The sequence below is a fragment of the Delphinus delphis genome, chromosome 20 (assembly GCF_949987515.2).
Source record: "Delphinus delphis chromosome 20, mDelDel1.2, whole genome shotgun sequence".
NCBI lineage: Eukaryota > Metazoa > Chordata > Mammalia > Artiodactyla > Delphinidae > Delphinus > Delphinus delphis.
Window position 1 is genome coordinate 31,443,609 of NC_082702.1, and position 15,214 is coordinate 31,458,822.

At 37.3% G+C, this 15,214-nt stretch overlaps 1 protein-coding gene across 2 annotated transcripts in view; it reads left to right on the plus strand.

The window, feature by feature from the left end:
• The window catches only part of NUP93 (nucleoporin 93), a 128,313-nt gene that overhangs the window by 7,891 nt on the left and 105,208 nt on the right, over positions 1–15,214 (plus strand). The window lies entirely within an intron of this gene.

The window sequence follows — 15,214 nt, forward strand, 5'->3', positions numbered from 1 at the left end:
AATTAACCATCTTAATTTTCAAGTGTATAGTTCAGTGGTGCTAAATACTTTCATAGTGCGCAATCAACATTACCATCCGTCTCCATAACACTTTTCACCTTGTGAAACTGAAATTCTGTACCCATTAAAAAATAACTCCATTACCACCCCCACTCCCCAGCTCCTGGCAACTACCATTCTAGTTTATGTCTCTATGATTTTGGCTACTCTAAGTGAAATCATACAGTATTTGTCTTTTTGTTACTGGCTTATTTCATTAAGTAAATGTCCTCAAGGTTCATCCATGTTGTAGTATATGTCATAATTTCCTTCCTTTTTAAATTTTTTTAAATTTTTAATTAATTTATTTATTTTTCTTATTAGTCATCCACTTTATACACATCAGTGTATACATGTCAATCCCAATCTCCCAGTTCATCCCGCCACCACCATCAACCCCCGCCACTTTCCCCACTTGGTGTCCATACGTTTTTCTCTACTTGTTTGTCTCAATTTCTGCTCTGCAAACCGGTTCATCTCTACCATTTTCTAGGTTCCACATACATGCGTTAATATCTGATATTTGTTTTCCTCTTTCTGACTTACTTCACTCTGTATGACAGTCTCTAGATGCAGCCACGTCTCTACAAATGATCCAATTTCGTTCCTTTTTATGGCTGAGTAATATTCCATTGTATATATGTACCACATCTTCTTTATCCATTCGTCTGTTGATGGACATTTAGGTTGCTTCCATGACGTGGCTATTGTAAATAGTGCTACAATGAACATTGGGGTGCATGTGTCTTTTTGAATTATGGTTTACTCTGGGTATATGCCCAGTAGTGGGATTGCTGGGTCATAGGGTAATTCTATTTTTAGTTTTTGAAGGAACCTCCATACTGTTCTCCACAGTGGCTGTATCAATTTACATTCCCACCAACAATGCAAGAGGGTTCCCTTTCCTCCACACCCTCTCCAGTATTTGTTGTTTGTAGATTTTCTGATGATGCCCATTCTGACCGGTGTGAGGTGATACCTCATTTTAGTTTTGATTTGCATTTCTCTAATAATTAGTGATGTTGAGCAGCTTTTCATGTGCCTCTTGCCCACCTGCATGTCTTCTTTGGAGAAATGTCTGTTTAGGTCTTCTGCCCATTTTTTGATTGGGTTGTTTGTTTTTATAATATTGAGCTACCTGAGCTGTTTATATATTTTGGAGAGTAATCCTTTGTCAGATACTTCATCATTAGTGTATAGGAATGCAAGAGATTTCTGTGCATTAATTTTGTATCCTGCAAGTTTACCAAGTTCATTGATTAGCTCTAGTAGTTTTCTGGTGGCATCTTTAGGATTCTCTATGTATAGTATCATGTCATCTGCAAACAGTGACAGTTTTACTTCTTCTTTTCCAATTTGTATTCCTTTTATATCTTTTTCTTCTCTGATTGCCGTGGCTAGGACTTCCAATACTATGTTAAATAATAGTGGTGAGAGTGGACATCCTTGTCTTCTTCCTGAGGAAATGCTTTCAGTTTTTCACCATTGAGAATGATGTTTGCTGTGGGTTTGTCATACATGGCCTTTATTATGTTGAAGTAGGTTCCCTCTATGCCCACTTTCTGGAGAGTTTTTATCATAAATGGGTGTTGAATTTTGTCAAAAGATTTTTCTGCATCTATTGAGATGATCATATGGTTTTTATTCTTCAATTTGTTAATATGGTGTACCACGTTGATCAATTTGCATATATTGAAGAATCCTTGCATCCCTGGGATAAATCCCACTTGATCATGGTGTATGATCCTTTTAATGTGTTGTTGGATACTGTTTGCTAGTATTCTGTTGAGGATTTTTGCATCTATATTCATCAGTGATATTGTTCTGTAATTTTCTTTTTTGTATTATCTTTGTCTGGTTTTGGTATCAGGGTGATGGTGGCCTCATAGAATGAGTTTGGGAGGTTTCCTTCCTCTACAATTTTTTGGAAGAGTTTGAGAAAGATGGGTGTTAGCTCTTCTCTAAATGTTTGATAGAATTCACCTGTGAAGCCGTCTGTTCCTGGACTTTTGTTTGTTGGAAGATTTTTAGTCACAGTTTCAATTTCATGACTTGTGATTGGTCTGTTCATATCTTCTATTTCTTCCTGGTTCAGTCTTGGAAGGTTATACCTTTCTAAGAATTTGTCCATTTCTTCCAGGTTGTCCATTTTATCAGCATAGAGTTGCTTGTAGTAGTCTCTTAGGATGCTTTGTATTTCTGCATTGTCTGTTGTAGCTTCTCCTTTTTCATTTCTAATTTTATTGATTTGAGTCCTCTCCCTCTTTTTCTTGATGAGTCTGGCTAATGGTTTATCAATTTTGTTTATCTTTTCAAAGAACCAGCTTTTAGTTTTATTGATCTTTGCTATTGTTTTCTTTGTTTCTATTTCATTTATTTCTGCTCTGATCTTTATGATTTCTTTCCTTCTGCTAACTTTGGTTTGGTTTGTTCTTCTTTCTCTAGTTCCTTTAGGTGTAAGGTTAGATTGTTTATTTGAGATTTTTCTTTTTTCTTGAGGTAGGCTTGTATAGCTATAAACTTCCCTCTTAGAACTGCTTTTGCTGCATCCCATAGGTTTTGAATCGTCGTGTTTTCATTGTCATTTGTCTCTAGGTATTTTTTTATTTCCTCTTTGATTTCTTCAGTGATCTCTTGGCTATTTAGTAACGTATTGTTTAGCCTCCATGTGTTTGTGTTTTTTATGTTTTTTTCCCCTGTAATTGATTTCTAATCTCATAGCGTTGTGGTCAGAAAAGATGCATGATATGATTTCAATTTTCTTAAATTTACTGAGGCTTGATTTGTGACCCAAGACATGATCTATCCTGGAGAATGTTCTGTGCGCACTTGAAAGGAAAGTGTAATCTGCTGTTTTTGGATGGAATGTCCTATAAATATCAATAAATCTATCTGGTCTGTTGTGTCTTTTAAAGCTTGTGTTTCCTTATTAATTTTCTGTTCGGTTGATCTGTCCATTGGTGTAAGTGAGGTGTTAAAGTCCCCCACTATTAATGTGTTACTGTCAATATCCTCTTTTAGAGCTGTTAGCAGTTGCCTTATGTGTTGAGGTGCTCCTATGTTGGGTGCATATATATTTGTAATTCTTATATCTTCTTCTTGGATTGATCCCTTGATCATTATGTAGTGTCCTTCCTTGTCTCTTGTAACATTCTTTATTTAAAAGTCTATTTTATCTGATATGAGTATTGCTACTCCAGCTTTCTTTTGATTTCCATTTGCATGGAATATCTTTTTCCATCCCCTCACTTTCAATCTGTATGTGTCCCTAGGTCTGAAGTGGGTCTCTTGTAGACCACATATATATGGGTCTTCTTTTTGTATCCATTCAGCAAGCCTGTGTCTTTTGGTTGGAGCATTTAATCCATTCACGCTTAAGGTAATTATCAATATGTATGTTTCTATTACCATTTTCTTAATTGTTTTGGGGTTTTTTTTGAGGTCCTTTTCTTCTCTTGTGTTTCCCACTTAGAGAAGTTCCTTTAGCATTTGTTGTAGAGCTGGTTTGGTGGTGCTGAATTCTCTTAGCTTTTGCTTGTCTCCAAAGCTTTTGATTTCTCCATCGAATCTGAATGAGATCCTTGCTGGGTAGAGGAATCTTGGTTGTAGTTTCTTCCCTTTCATCACTTTAAGTATATCATGCCACTCCCTCTGGCTTGTAGGGTTTCTGCTGAGAAATCAGCTGTTAACCTTATGGGAGTTCCCTTGAATGTTATTTGTCATTTTTCCCTTGCTGCTTTCAATAATTTTTCTTTGTCTTTAATTTTTGCCAATTTGATTACTATGTGTCTCAGCGTCTTTCTCCTTGGGTTTATCCTGTATGGGACTCTCTGTGCTTCCTGGACTTGGGTGGCTATTTCCTTTCCCATGTTATGGAAGTTTTTGACTATAATCTCTTCAAATATCTTCTCGGGTCCTTTCTCTCTCTCTTCTCCTTCTGGGACCTCTATAATGCGAATGTTGTTGCGGTTAATGTTGTCCCAGAGGTCTCTTAGGCTGTCTTCATTTCTTTTCATTCTTTTTTCTTTATTCTGTTCCGCAGCAGTGAATTCCACCATTCTGTCTTCCAGGTTACTTATCCATTCTTCTGCCTCAGTTATTCTGCTACTGATTCCTTCTAGTGTATTTTTCATTTCAGTTATTGTATTGTTCATCTCTGTTTGTTTGTTCTTTAATTCTTCTATATCTTTGTTAAACATTTCTTGCATCTTCTTGATCTTTGCCTCCATTCTTTTTCTGTGGTCCTGGATCATCTTCACTATCATTATTCTGAATTCTTTTTCTGGAAGATTGCCTATCTCCATTTCATTTAGCTGTTTTTCTGGTGTTTTATCTTGTTCCTTCATCTGGTACATAGCCCTCTGCCTTTTCATCTTGTCTATCTGTGAATGTGGTTTTTGTTCCACGGGCTGCAGGATTGTCCTCTTATTCTTAACTTTTACCCTCTAATCACTCTTATTTCTCCTTGATAGGAGCTTGATATATCTTCTTGTATCTGTAGCTGCTGATTGATTTTGTAAGCAGATAGGGTAGGGGGAGTCTTCAGAGAAAGAGAACCAGACATGGCTTTCTTGACATCATAATTTCCTTCCTTTTTAAGGCTGAATAATATTCCATTGTCTTTATATACCACATTTGCTTATCCATTCATCTATCATTGGACACTTGGATTGCTTCCATGGTTTGGATATTGTAAATAATGCTATGTACATGGGTGTACAAATGTCACTTTGTGACCCTGCTTTCAATTCTTTGGAGTGTGTACCCAGGAGTGGAATTGATGGATCATACAGAAATTCTATTTTTAGTTTTTGAGGCTCCTCCATAAAGAATGGGTTTTTCTACTTCTGCAAAAATGTTGTAAGGATTTTTATAGGGATTGCATTGAATCTGAAGATCTCTTTGAGAAATGTTGACATCTTAACAATATTGTCTTCTAATCCATGAACATGGGATGTGTTTCCTTTTATTTATGTCTTCTTTAAATTGTTTCAGCTATGTTTTGTAGTTTTAATTGTGCAAGTTTTTCACCTCCTTGGTTAAGTTAATTTCTAAATTATTTTTTCATGCTATTGTAAATGGAGTTGTTTTTGTATTTTCTTTTCAGATTTTTCATTGTTAGTGTATAGAAACATGACTGATTTTTGTGTGTTGACTTTGTGTTCTGCTACTTTGTTGAATACATTTGTTCATTCTAACAGGTTTTTTTGGTGTGGAATCTTTAGGATTTTCTACATATAAGATCCTATCATCTGTGAACAGAGATAATTTACTTCTTCCTTTTTTATTTGAATGCCTTTTTTTTTTTTTTTGCGGTACGCGGGCCTCTCACTCTTGTGCCTTCTCCCTTTGCGGAGCGCAGGCTCCAGACGCGCAGGCTGAGTGGCCATGGCTCACGGGCCCAGCCGCTCCACAGCATGTGGGATCTTCCTGGACCGGGGCACGAACCTGCGTCCCCTGCATCGGCAGGCGGACTCCCAACCACTGTGCCACAAGGGAAGCCCTTGAATGCCTTTTATTTCTCTTTCTTGACTAATTGCTCTTCCAGTACTATGTTGAAAAGAGGTAGCAAAAGCAGGCATCCCTGCCTTGTTTCTAATCTTAGAGGAAAAGCTTTCAGCTCTTTGCCATTGAGTATGATGTTTGCTGTGGGGTTTTCATATATGGCTTATATTATGTTGAAGTACTTTCCTTCTGTTCCTAGTTTGTAAAGTGTTTTTATAATGACAGGGTGTTGAATTTTGTCAAATGTATTTATGCATCAATTCAGATGATCATGTGATTTTTCTCCTTCATTCTGTTAATGTGGTGTATTACCTTGATCAATTTTCATATGTTGAACCATCCTTGCATTCCAGAAATAAATCCATCTTGGTCATGGTGTGTAATCTTTTAAATATGCTGCTGCAGCTGGTTTGCTAGTATTTTGTTGAGAACTTTTACTTGTGGTATCTTTGGCTGGCTTTGGTATCAGGGTAATACTGGCCTCATAGAATGACTTGGAAAGTATTCCCTCTCCTTCAATTTTTTGGAAAAGTTTGAGAAGGATTGGTAGTAGTTCTTTAAATGTTTGGTGGAATTTACCAGTGAAGCCATTGGATCCAAAGCTTTTATTTGTTGAGAGATTTTCTATTACTGATTCGATCTCATTAGTAATTACAGGTCTACTCAAATTTTCTATTTTTCTTGATTTAGTCTTTGTAGGTTTTATATTTCTAAGAATTTGTCCATTTCATCCATCATTTTTGGGGGTACAGTTGTTCATAGTACTCTTATCTTTATTTCTGTAGATCAGTAGTAATGTCCCCACTTTCATATCTGACTTTAGTAATTTGATATTTCTCTCTTTTTTTCTTAGCATATATAGCTAAAGTTTTGTCAATTTTGTTGATCTTTTCAATCAATCAATTTCTGGTTTCATAGATTTTTCTCTATTTTTTTCCTATTCTCTATTTTATTTACTCTCTGCCCTAATATTTATCATTTATTTCCTTCTGCTAATTTTTTTTTTTTTTTTTTGCGGTACGCTGGCCTCTCACTGTTGTGGCCTCTCCCTTTGCGGAGCACAGGCTCCAGACGCACAGGCTCAGTGGCCATGGCTCACGGGCCCAGCTGCTCCGCGGCATGTGGGATCTTCCTGGACCAGGGCACGAACCCGTGTCCCCTGCATCGGCAGGTGGACTCTCAACCACTGCACCACCAGGGAAGCCCCCTTCTGCTAATTTTTGATTCTTCCTTTTCTAGTTTCTTAACATATACAGTTAAGTTGTTGATTTGAGATATCACTTGTTTTGTTTGTTTGTTTGTTTTAAGCAAGGTCTTCTTAGAAGCCCATATGATTTAAATTTATTTATTTATTTATCGCACCACTCTTCATCGCAGCGCGCAGGACTCTCACTATCGTGGCCTCTCTTGTTGCAGAGTACAGGCTCCAGATGCGCAGGCCCAGTAATTGTGGCTCACGGGCCTAGCTGCTTCTGTGAGATCTTCCCAGACCAGGGCTCGAACCCGTGTCCCCTGCATTGGCAGGCAGACTCTCAACCACTGCGCCACCAGGGAAGCCCCACTTGTTTTTTTAATATAAGTATTTATAGCTATAAATTTCCCCTTTACTGCTTTCACTACATTCCATATGTTTTGGTATGTTGTGTTTTCATTTTCATTCATCTCTAGAAAATTCAAGTATTTTAAAATTTTCCTTGTAATTTCTTCTTTGATCCATTAGTTGTTCAATAGTGTGTTGTTTAATTTCCACAAACTAAAAAAAATTTTTAAATTTTTGTGTTGTTGATTTCTAATTTCATCCTACTTTGTTTAGAGAAGACACTTTGTATAATATCTATTCCTTAAAATCTACTGAGACTTAATCTGTGGCCTAACATGTAGTCTATCCCAGGAAACGTCCCATGGACACTAGAGAAGAATTCTGTTGTTGTACATGTCTGTTATATCTAGTTGATCTATTGTGTTAAGTCCTCTGTTTCCTTACTTATCTTCTGTCTTGTTGTACTATCCTTTATTGAGTGGGACATTGAAGTCTTCAACTATTATGGTAGAGCTATTTATTTCTCCCTTCATTCTGTCAGTTTTTGTTTCATATATTTTGCTGGTTTGTTATTATGTATGCAAATGTTTGTAATTGTTATATATTCTTGCTATGTTGAAACTTTTATTAATATATAATGTCCTTCTTTGTCTCTTGTCATCTTTCTTGATTTGAAGTCAATTGTGTCTGATAATAGTATAGCCATTCCCACTCTTTTTTGGTTACTATTTACAGGGAATGTTTTTTTCCATCTTTTCGCTTTCAATCTATTTCTGCTTTTGGGTCTAAAGTGAATCTCTTTTAGATCGTATATACTTGGATCCATGCTGCAAATCTCTGTCTTTTGATTGGAGAATTTAATCCATTTCTGTTTAAAGTAATTGCTGGTAAGGAGAGACTTCTGTCACTTTACCATCTGTTTTCTGTATGACTTACACTTTTTTTTGTCCCTCATTTCTTACATTACTGTCTTCTTTTGTGTTTAGTTGAATTTCTGTAGTCAAATATTAAAATTCCTTTCTCACTTCCTTTTGTGTATATTCTATGGCAATCTTCTCTCTGGTTACCATGGGGATTGCATTTAACATCCTACAGTTATAATACTCTAATTTAAATTTACACCAGGTTAATTTGAATAGCATACAAAAGCTCTGCTCCTTTATAGCTCCATCCTCACCCCTTTCTGTTGTTGATGTCACAGAATTACTCTTTATGTACTGTGGGCCCCAAAAACTAATAATTCTTTTAAATGCATTAGTCTCTTAAATTATGTAGAAAACAACATGTGGAGTTATAAATCAAAGCTACCATAATGGTAAATTTTAGACTAATAATTTAAAAATATATATTAGTCTCTTAAATCATGTAGAAGAAAAAATGTGGAGTTACATTGTTACAATAATACTTGTTTTTATAAGTGCACATGTATTTACCTTTTGTGATCTTTATTTCTTTATACAACTTCAAGTTACTGTCTATTGTCCTTTCGTTTCACCCTGCAGGGCTCCCTTGAGCTTTTCTTGCAGGGCATGTCTAGTGGTAGCAAATTTCCTCGGCTTTTAACCTGGAAATGTCTTAATTTCTCCCTCATTCTTTTGGTTTTTTTGCGGTACGCGGGCCTCTCACTGTTTTGGCCTCTCCTGTTGCGGAGCACAGGCTCCGGACGCGCAGGCTCAGCAGCCATGGCTCACGGGCCCAGCCACTCCGCGGCATGTGGGATCTTCCCAGACCAGGGCACAAACCCGTGTCCCCTGCATTGGCAGGCGGACTCTCAACCACTGTGCCACCAGGGAAGCCCTCTCCCTCATTCTTGAAGGACAGTTTGCCAGACATAGTATTCTTGGTCGTTTTTTTTTTTGTCCTTTTAGCATTTTGAATATATTGGCCTACTGCTTTCTGGCCTCCAAAGCTCCTAATGAGAAATCTGCTGATAATTTAATTGAGGATCCTTTGTATGTGACAAGTTGCTTCTCTCTTGCTGCTCTCAAGATTCTCTCTTTGTCTTTTGAAAGTTTGATTATAATGTACCTTGTTGTGTGTCTCTAACTTCATCTTACTTGGAGTTCATTTAACTTCTTGGATGTTTTTCATACCTTCATCAAATTTGAAAAGTTTTCAGTCATTATTTCTTCAAATAGTCTTTCACCCCTTTCTTTCTTTCTCTTCTTCTGGAATTCCTACAATGCATATGTTGGTCCACTTACTCATGTCCCACAGGTACCTTAGACTCTGCTCACTTTTCTTCAGTTTTTTTTTTTTCTGTTCCTCAGACTCCATAATCTCCATTGTCCTAGGTTCAACCTCACTGATTCTTTCTTCTGCTTCCTCAAATCTGCCTTTGAATCCCTCTAGTGAATTTTTCATTTCAGTTATTGTACTTTTCAGAATTTCTGGATTCAGAGCTTCAGAGTAAGCACCAGGATTTCTTTTTGGTTTCTTATAGGTTTTCTGTGTCTTTACCGATATATCCATTTTGTTCATACATCATTTTTTTGACTTTTCCCACATCTTCCTTTAGTTCTTTGAGTATCTTTAAGGCTTTTGTTTTAAAGTCTTTGTCTAGTAGATCTGCCATTAAGTTTTTTTTCAGGGGCATTTTCTGTTGGCCTATTTGTTCCTTTGAATGGGCCCTACTTTACTGTTTCGTTTATTTGTATGCTTTATGATTTTTCTTGTGAAAACTGGACACTTGAATCTAGTAAGATAGTAACTCCGGAAATCAGATTCTCTCCCTTCCCAAAGGTTTGCTAGGTTTTTGTTATTGTTTTTGTTTTTATGATTGTTGTAGACTATCTTTGTGCCAAGGGTCAGCCTGAGGTGTGAACTTAAGGTCTTCTCAGGTCTTATCTGAGCCTATGCTTTTCCTTGGATGCAGGTGGTCATTTTCTAATTTCACCCATGTATGTAGTTGTTTTTGAATACTCTAGTCTTTAACGTCTGAGGAAAAGAGAAAAATGAAGGGGGGAAATAGGGCACTGGCCCTTCAAATAGGCTGGGAATGACCTCTGCTAGAGTGGAGGGGGAGGGACTTGCAACAATGGGAGAAGGTGTTAACAACAATGACTGCCTTCTCTTTGTCTGCACCTCTGAGATCAGAAGCAGCAATCAGTGATCAGAGCACAGATCCCCAAGATTTGGAGGATCTTGGAGGACAGGGCCTTTTTTACCCACGCCGGCTCCTGCAACTGTGTGCAAGCTGCCCCAGGAATATGTGCACAGCTGTCTGTCACATGGCTGGGGGTGGGGGATGGGTGTCTGAGCTTAAATACATGGAAATTAACTTCAATTTACCACCCAAGCCTTCCCCTGGAAGTTGCAAGCTTCAATAGATCCATAGTTTCAAAATAGTTACATCAAACAGATTCTGCCAGTGCAATTGTTGTCCAGGTGTGGACAGATTCCTGATGCTTCTTAGAATCCTCACTTTTCAACCTTTTTAACACTTGGTTTTGTCAATTTTTTAATTTAGCCATTTTCTCAACATTATCAGTAGTCAGAGAAATAAAAATTAAAACTATAATCATATATTCTATACATCTATTAAAGGGGCTCAAATAAAGAAAAATATCTGATAATACCAAGTGTTAGTCAAGTTTGGAGCAACAGGAACTCTTATACGTTGCTGGTGGGAAGGTAACATGGTACAACCATTTGGAAAACATTTTGGCAGCTTCTTATAAAGTTAAAAGTATAAATACCATACAACCCAGAAATTCCATTTTTAGGTATTTACAGAAGAGAAATGAAAGCATATGTTCACACAAAAACATGTACAGGAATGTTCCTAGCCAAAAACTGGAAAAAAATCCAAACATTTATCAGAATGAATGGATAAATAAAATGGAGTATATCTACGTAGTAAATACTTATCAATTAAAATGAATGAACTACTGATACAGGTATCAACATGGATGAATATAAAAAAACATTATGCTGAGCTAAAGAAGCTAGACACAAAAGATATGGCATGATTCTATTTACACACAGTTCTAGAACAGGCAAAAATAAGTTATAGTGACAGGAAGCAGATCAGTAGTTTCCTGGGATGTGTGTTAGGGGATAGAGAGGAGGTTGACTGTAAAGGGACAGAAAGAAACTTTTTAGAATGATGGAAATCTTCTATACCTTGATTGTAGTGATGGTCATGCATTTATTAAATACACCTAAGTATACTTTTAAAACAGGTCCATTTTTTGGAAGGAGACTGTACTTCATGAAAAATGTAATCATTCTGGCCTGGTGGTTGTTTAACGGTTATTCATTGCAGATTTAATTTGCATTACCCTATGACTAATTATGTTGAGTACCTTCCATATACTTACTGCTGTTTTGATATTTTACTAGTCAGGTTTCTCCACAGAAGGCAAACTAGAGACCCAGGAGAGTCTGTAGTAGTTCCAGTCCAGTCCAACAGGCTCAAGGCCCAGGAAAAGTCAATGTTTCAGTTCATGTCTGAAAGCAAGAGGAAAAAACAGCTGAAAGCAGTCACGTAGAAGGAATTCTCTCTTACTCAGCATTTTTGTACTATTTAAGCCTTCAACTGATTGGATGGGGCCCACCCACATTGGGAAGGGCAATCTTCTTTACTCAGTCTACTGATTCAAATGTTAGTCTCTCCAAAAACACCCTCACAGACACACTCAGAATAATATTTGACCAAATATCTGGGCATCCTGTGGCCCAGTCAAGTTGATACATAAAATTAACCATTATAAATATCCTCTTTTGTGAAATACTTATTCAAGTCTTTTGCCCATTTCTAATTGGGTTATCTGTCTTTTCCTTATTGATTTATAGGAGTTCTTTATATATTCTGGATATGTCATAGTTCGAGAAATGTATTGCAAATTTCTTCAGTCTCTCAGTGGGGTCAAATTTATCAGTCTTTTCCTTGTAGTTAATGATTGTTGTGTGTTATTTAAGAAATGCTTGCCAACCCCAGGTCATGAATTCTACTATCTTATCTTTTAGAAGATTTATTGTGCTTTCTTTTCACATTCAAGTCTATAATCCATGTGAAATTTATTTTGGGTATACGGTGTAATGTAGGGATACATTTTTTTTCCCCTATAGCTAATAGGCTCATACTACTTACTGAAAGCCCTATCTTTTCCCCCTCTGAGTCACTTTTGCCGTAAATCAGGTAACCATATCAGGTCCACTTCTGGACTCTCTGTTTCATTGGTTTATTTATTTATTCTTGTACCAATTCTTTTAAAATTATTATAGCTTTAAATAAGTCTTGATATTTGACAGTATAAGTTCCCCTCCCACTTTGTTTATCTTCTTTAAGAAAGTCTAGGGACTTCTCTGGTGGCACAGTGGTTAAGAATTCTCCTGCCAATACAGGGGACACAGGTTTGATCCCTGGTCCAGGAAGATCCCACATGCCAAGGAGCAGCTAAGCCTGTGAGTCACAACTACTGAGCCTGCACCCTAGAGCCCGTGAGCTACAACTACAACTACAACTACTGAGCCCACGTGCCACAACTACTGAAGCCCACGTGCCTAGAGCCTGTGCTCCACAACAAGAGAAGCCCCCACTCACCACAACTAGGGAGAGCCCGTGCGCAGGCTTGGGGACCCAAAACAGCCAAAAATAAATTAATTAATTAATTTTAAGAAAAAAAGAATGTCTAGAAGGAACATTCTTGGCCTTTTACATTTTCAGGTAAAATTTACAATCAGCTTGTTAATTTCCTTTAAAATTTTTTCTGGGATTATAACTTGAGGTATTTGAACCTAAATCACCTTGGGGAGAATTGACATCTTTATAATACTGTCTTCAATCCAAAAACATGGCATATTCCTATGTTTATTTAGGTCTTCTTTTGTTGCTCTCAGCAATACTGCGTAGTTTTTAGTGTCAAGATCTTGCACATTTTTTTTGTCAAGTTTACTCCTCATTGTATTATTTTTATGCTAATGTAATTTATATCATTAACATTTTTAATTTTCTATTTATTTTTGCTAATATATAGAAATACAATTAGTGTTTTTTGTTTTCGGTACGCGGGCCTCTCACTGTCGTGGCCTCTCCCATTGCGGAGCACAGGCTCCGGACGCGCAGGCTCAGCGGCCATGGCTCACGGGCCCAGCCACTCCACGGCACATGGGATCTTCCCAGACCGGGGCACGAACCCGTGTCCCCTGTATCGGCAGGCAGACTCTCAACCACTGCGCCACCAGGGAAGCCCCTCCAATTTTTATACCTAGTATTTCTCTTTCCTGTCATAATGCACTGGTTAAGCCTTCCTGTACAATGTCAAATAGAAATGGTAACAACTGACATCTTTTTCTCAGGGGAAATATTTATATTTCATCATTAAGTGTGATGTTTGAGGAAGGCTTTTTAAAACCAAATTAAGTTCCCATCTATTCCTAGTTTGCTAAAAAATTTTTTTATCATAAATAAGTGTTGTATAAAATGCTTTTTTAATGTGTTTATTAAGATACACATTTTTTTCCATACACATTTATGCTGTTAGTGTGGAGAATTACATTATTTTCTAATGCTAAATTAACCTTGCATTTTTGGCAAAAAAAAAATCCCTTTTAATTATGGTGTATTATCTTTTGCTATATTGCTGTATTTGGTTTTCTAATATTTTATTTTGAATTTTTGCCTTATGTTTACTCAGGCTGTTGTCCTATTTCTTTTCTTGTAAGGTTTCTGCCAGGTTTTGAATTCAAGGTTATAAAGTTCTCATTTAACAAATTGTAAAGTGTTCTTATTTTTTCTATTCTCTGGAAGAGTTTGTGTAAGATTAGTGTTATTTCATCCTTAAATATTTGAAACAATTTGCCAGTGAAGTCATCTGGACTTGGAATTTTTTGTTTTGGGGTATGTTTATTTTATTTCAGTGGAAGTAAAGGGTGTGTTTTGAAATCCTGTCTGTCCCAGAGACCATGACACTTGCTTGTCCTTCATGTCTCCACATGGCTGCTCCTTCAGCGATTCAGTTCTTTGCTCAAATACCACCTCCTCAGAGATGTCCTCCATGACTGCCCCAGCTAAAGTAGCACCCACTCCTTTCAGCTACAATTTCCATTTTTTTGTAGACTTGTGTTCCCTAAAATTAACCTTTCCAAAAAATTGTTTATTTACTCTCTTTCTCTCCTGTTAGATTTTGAGCTCTGTGGGGCAGGAACCTTGTCAATCTCCTTCCCCTCTGAATCTTTACACTCAGAACATAGCAGTTGCCCAACAAATATTTTTCAAGTGACTAAATGAATAAAAGGAAGCCAGATAGAGATCCTTTCCCCACAAAATCGCCAGAAGACAAGAGCGATGATGAGGATGTTCATCATCAAGTCTTACATTTTTAACAATAAATATCGCCTAGGGTCTCCATCAGACTTAATACAGAAACAAAAATCTGCTATATAATTCTGTAGTCTCTGCCAAATTATGATGTCATTTTGAAACAAAATGTAATGAACATAAAAATAAGACTTCTTGGGCTTCCCTGGTGGCGCGGTGGTTGAGAGTCCGCCTGGCGATTCAGGGGACACGGGTTCGTGCCCTGGTCCGGGAAGATCCCACATGCTGCAGAGCGGCTGGACCCGTGAGCCATGGCCGCTGAACCTGCACATCCGGAGCCTGTGCTCCGCAACGGGAGAGGCCACAACAGTGAGAGGCCCGCGTACAGCAAAAAAAAAAAAAAAAAGACTTCTTCAGTTTCTTTCTTTGAAAATGGAGCTGTTTAATATTTTTTTTGTTTAATGTTATTTTTTAAATGTATAGAACAAAATGTAACATGATGGTGAAAACATTCTGCTTAACATTGTTGAAAGCACCTCCTTACATAGCATGTGAGGGACAACCATATTCAGTTGGGAAAAGCTTACTGAATTCTGGCCTGCTGACTTTGTAACAAGCATGTTAGATGAGCTGCTGCAAGGGTTCAAGTAATCTTGCATCCTTCAGGATTATTTTGATTATAAGTGACAGAAAACCCAACTGAAAGTGAATTTTTTTTTCTCATGCAACAGAACATTCCAGGGGTAGGGTTAGCTTTAGTTTGATCTAGAAGCTCACATAATGTCATTGGATTCTGCCTCTCTCTCCATCACTACATTGTTCTCTTTTGTAATGGCTTCATTCCTAGGTAGGTTCTTCCCTCATGG